The sequence below is a fragment of the Coturnix japonica genome, chromosome Z (assembly GCF_054131305.1).
Source record: "Coturnix japonica strain WE chromosome Z, WE-NBRP24, whole genome shotgun sequence".
Lineage (NCBI taxonomy): Eukaryota > Metazoa > Chordata > Aves > Galliformes > Phasianidae > Coturnix > Coturnix japonica.
In genome coordinates, this window is record NC_140702.1 from 52,578,339 (window position 1) to 52,583,777 (window position 5,439).

The 5,439-nt window shown below is 39.3% G+C and overlaps 1 long non-coding RNA gene across 1 annotated transcript; it reads right to left on the reverse strand.

Moving 5' to 3' along the window:
- Nucleotides 1-1,377: 1,377 nt before the first annotated feature.
- LOC146754071 (uncharacterized) lies at nucleotides 1,378-3,605 on the reverse strand. The gene is made up of 2 exons (XR_014939870.1): nucleotides 3,471-3,605; nucleotides 1,378-2,166 (listed from the first exon to the last, which is right to left on the reverse strand). It is a non-coding gene; the product is annotated as an uncharacterized LOC146754071 (long non-coding RNA).
- Nucleotides 3,606-5,439: the final 1,834 nt, after the last annotated feature.

The window sequence follows — 5,439 nt, forward strand, 5'->3', positions numbered from 1 at the left end:
TGAGTCCTTCTGTACATCAGGAGGAAAAAGAACAATGGTTAGTTTGTTCTGAACTTCTGTAACTCATCTTTTTAACTCCTGTTTTTTCCCTCTCAACTATTATTTTATTCTTTCTTGCAGTCATTTTGTTGCTGTAATGGGAATTGCCACAAAGTAGCTGATGAAGTAGTCCATTCTACTAATTCTGAATAGTATTCCATGTATTCTAGAAATCAACTGCATCAACATTACAAAATATACAGCTGAATCCAGAGCTGTTTAGACAATGTGTTATTAGAATCTCCATATCTGTTACCTCAGTTTTTGCAAGGGTATGATCTCTGTACTGTCTTAGGGGAAAAAAATGAATGTTAAAAGTTGCAGTAGTATACAGATGTGTGTTTTGGGCTCCTCTGCAGAACAGGTGAAGATAAAAAACACTCACTGTATTTGCAGTGAATAAGATTTCTCAAAATTTTTTGAACTAGAAAAATGAGAAGTTCAGCTTTGTGATTATGTTCCAGCAATATAGAATCTGCCAGGTTAGCACCCAGTCGTTTTCAGATGCTGGGATATCTAAGGCTATCTAAGGCAGTTCTTGCAGTGGGGCTTTGTATATATTGGTATTCTCCATTCTTGCAAAGGTGCTCACATTCTCTCTCTTTCATAGAAGGAAAAATCTATTTTCAGTATTATTTTGGTACATAAATTTAATTGCACATGCATTAAGTGAACATGTTGTGTCGTTGTGCCATATGCTGGATGAGACAAAACACAAAGGATTGATTTTTGAGGCCACTGTTCTTGGAATGAAAGGTGACTTTGAGTCTTACTGAGTAATTGTAAATGTGTGCTGCAGTGCTTTTAAAGGCTGGTCATTTTCAGTTCAAGACTCAGAAACTGAGAGCCACAAGAGAGTTAATCTTTTAAAACACAGGTCCATGCCTATGTAACTCCTGGGGAAAGTATCGTTTCTGCTTATTGTTATGTTTTTTTTCTTATATTGGCTTCATGACATTTGTTGACCTTCAAGGTATTAAAAGATTTTTTTTCTTTTCTAGTGTTTTTCTCCCACAGTGGAGGCTTCAGGCTTGGCCTCATAAACAGCTGAAATATTGCTTTGAGGATAGTTATGCTTTCAGACAGGACAAACAAATTCTGTTAGATTCTGCAGCTGTCAGCTTTTGTGTATTTTTGGATCATGGATGTAGAAATAGAATTTACATTAATAGTATCCTTCAATAATAGTAAATGCTCAGGTCATTCCAGGGACACTATTTAAGAGATTCTATCAAGTTACAAACGGGTTGCTGAAGTTTTAAATTGCTGTATTTTCAAAATTTTCCTGCTGGCACATTAATTTCCATGATGTTTAAAAAATTTTTATCTGTAGCAATGTGTTTGCATTCCAGTTTATTAAATGCAAGTTAGTTAATGTATTTCAGGAAGCTCTTAATAAACTGCTGTTGTGGTATAACACTGGCAAGCAGCTCAGCATCACACAGCCATTCATTCACTGTCCCCGTGTTGTAGGAAGACCCTACAAAAGCATCCAGATGGGCTGGGTCACTGGGCTGGGGCCAACGGGAGGAAGTTTAACATGACCAAGTGCCAGGTCCTGCATTTCAGTCACAAAAACCCCATTCATTGTTACAGGACTGGGGCAAGGTGGCTGGAAAGCTGCATGGTGGAGAAGGATCTGAGGATGTTAGCTCACAGCTGGCTGAACATGAGCCAGTTGTGTGCCCAGGTTGCCAAGAATCCTGGCTTGGATCAGAAATAGAGCTGCCAACAGGAGTGGGAAAGAAATCATCCCTCTATACTCAGCACTGGTGAGGTCACACTTCGAGTGCTGTGCTCAGTTGTGGGGATGTCGCTACAAGAAAGAGACCCTGGAGCATGTCCGGAGAAAGGCAACAAAGCTGTAAAGAAACATAAGTCTTGTGGGGAGCAGCTCAAAGGAAACTGGGACTGATTAGTATGGAGAAGAGAAGGTTCAGGGGAGACACCATTGCACCTGTTCTCCCAGGTAACAAATGACAGAATGACATGCGCAATGCCATGTAGAGGAAGCAGCATTACTCAGAGATAGAAAGTTCTTCTGTGCTCTCATACAATCTTCAAATCATTCAGAGCTAGCTCAAGTATCTCTGTGTTGTGCAGCAATTTTGCTTCAAACTTCATTTCCTTAAAAAAAAAAACAAAACTATTGTTAATTAAATGGTAAATGATGCTTATGAAAACATCACCGTTTGCTAGAAAAAAATAGAAAGAGCTCTTTGAATCTGCCAACACAAGGAAGAAAAAGTGGTGGAGAAAATAAAGGAAAGAAAAAATGGTGAACTACAGTAAAACAGTAAGCCAATAAGAATTACAGCTAAGATGTATTCCTGTTTATCAATACAGCCTATAATTTATTGCTTATTTTACCAAAATGCACACTAATGAGTTTGGAAAACTGTAGTGATCATCTCCTGGAATGTTACTGTATGTGTCAGTAACAGCAGGCAAAGTGTGTCACCTGTATGAAATAAGGTAGGATGAGCTGATAAAGAAATAACCTTTATCACAGGCCACATCTTACAGAGGGTTGGATGGTGATTGTACAAAGAGGTGGAGACTGTAAATGCCTTCCAAGAAACTTTAGAAACTGTCTAGATAGCCAGTATGTATGGCTATATACAGGATTATGTGAGCTTCAGAAGTGCAGACTTTTCAGTTACAAAATGATAAATACTAATCCTTGAGAAACTGTGCTTCAACAACTAAAACAACAAATTGGTATAAATATTTTAAATAATATGAAAAATGCAGTGGAGCCTGACATCTATGCTCGTCTTTATGCCTGTCTACTTACACTCAGTTAAAGTGCTGGAAGGTCTGTAGGTTTCTGTAAATGTCAGTGTATTTTAACATGAAGTTTAGCCTTCTGCTCAGTAGACAGAACAACTCTGACCTTCCTTTCTGCCACTCACTTTAAAACTGTGTTTTAGATGCTGGTAAAGTTGCTGACATCCAAGATTTTAGCTGTGATCTGGAAATCAGTAAGCTCCAGTATTTCTTCAGGGATTGATGCATCTCATCTCTTTATTCTCTGTTAAATACATTGGAATCTCACAATGCCTGGGATGCCACCTATTGTTTTTCTAATGTACATGATTCTATAAAATATTTCTGTTTTCCTTAGTTTTGTATCTATCCAACTCTGAACCACAGGACTGTAAAACAGCAGTTTTAAAGGAAGAACTCACTAATAGTTCATATATACCAAGGGTCTCCTGTGATGCAGAATTTCATAAAATTAATTGGATGCCTTTCCAAAATACTTTGTGCTTCTGGATCAGCACGTAACAATTTACTTCCAGGTTTACAAATTTCTTTTTAATTAGATTACAGTATTTCCATGGAAAACAAGCTGTTTAGCCTTCCCTCTGAACCTGCGGTTACAAGCTTTCTTGGAAAGATCAGGTTCTCCACAGCACACACTTTACCTGCTATTTGGAAGAGCCTGGGTCTCCTTCACCATGAATGGTTTTGGGGAAATGAAGAGAAAAAAAATGAACCTCTGAAAGATCATGATGTGGTTTGTAACCAGTCTCTGATTGCTGGGAGTCTGGGTTTGCCAAGGGTGTCCGCCCTGTACCTGCCCACAGGCTGTTATTGTGGTGTTGTGTAACCAGCTGCAAGCTGGTGCAGGGGTTTGTTGCAAATACAGAGTAAGCAATGGGAATGCTTTTCCTGCTCAGGGCATCTTTGAATGTAGGCAGGCACCATGAACTCCAGCATGTGATTTCTGCTCCATCTCTGTTACTCCTTTCATCATCCCCCACTTAAGCCATGATACTGCTGTTGCCTCAGCTTTTGTATTTGTGATTTGTGACCCACTCCTCTCTTTTCCTTGATACTGTATTGCTTGCTCTGGTCTGTCAATGGTTTACGGGCTGGTTTGGCCCAGTTCCATGATGTGTGGGGCAGAAGGATTTCACAAAATCCATGTCTCCAGAAAAGGGAAACAGGGGACCCCAAAATAATTAAAAACAGTGGTAAAAATCTGAGAAGAAACAAACTAATTTACTAAATATGGTATCAGAATGCAAGATAACACACTATAATACAAGATACTTAGAATCAAAGCTAATAAATGAAATATAATGAGAGAGTATCAGAAATCTGTAGGCCTTACAGTAATACCAAAGTGATGCATGCAGTTGGGACAGGCAGCAGTGAGGAGAGACAGAGGAGAAGAGCAGCAAAGAGAAGGGCCTGATCCAGTGACCTTGCCAGGAGTTCTATCTCCTCTCTGACAGCAAAGCCCCCTGGAGAATGTAGTTCTTCTCTTCCCAGCAGGTACCCAGAGCTGGAGCATTAACACTTTAACTCCCAGTGCACTACATGATCTTATGATGTGGAATACCAGTAACCAAAAACCATAAAAACTTGACATGGTCTTATCACCTCCTTGCTAGAGTCTGCTTTGTGACCCCCAGCCATAGCAGTCACCAAGATACTAGTCTTTTGATGCGTCTCTCTCTTGATCTTGTTCTGGACAGCCATGTTGTTATCTCTCTTTGAATCAGTGAATGTTTCGGTGAGACTGGTGAGGCTGAGAAAATATTGAGAATATTTTTACAGGTGTTTTTGTGCTTCTGTTCAGATGAACTGGTGTTTTTCTCAGTGTTTCATGGCACAGAGATATTTCAGTTGAAGTTTCTTGACTGATTCTACCAGAACACAAGCCTTGATTAAGATGGTACTTTACCATGCAAATTGCTTTTGTTGAGCCTATATCCAAATGCTACTGATTGACAGATAGAAGATCCAAAATCCTGTCTGGCAGTGTTTCAGGTGAGGGACATCTGAGACCAGTCATAACTCTGTAGCAAGATCAGGATTTAGCACTGATTAGGGGCAACGTGGATCATATCTGCAGCTCAGAAGGGTCAGACACTGTTAAAGGATGGCCTTGCAGCTGCAGGTCTCCTTATTTCTGTATTTTATGGGGCCAAGCTGGGACAGTAGTTTTGATGCAGAGAAACGGCAGCCACAATGGAAGTGGTTCTCTTAGTCTATTGAATTCTGAGGGATATGTTGTTGAATAACCTTAAGATTAAATAGTGTTCTGTTGTATCATTACAGGTTTCTCATAATTTCAGTTACATGGAAAACTACGATTAATGAGATCATTTTGTCAACAAAGAAAGGCTGGAATTGGAGATTCATCACACTTTTAATGAACAATGTAACCTTAAATGAACTGATATTTGTAAAGTATTTTAAAGGTCAGAGTCTACTCTCACTGGCAGTCTTTCTATCAACCATCTGATTATTCTTTTACTCTTTTGTTTGCTAAGGCATCAAGTCAATGCCGTATACCTCTGCCACAGTAGCTGAAGCAGATGAACACACTGTGCTAATAAATAGTAACGTCTGAGTTACAGACAGATCCACAGTATTTGAGCT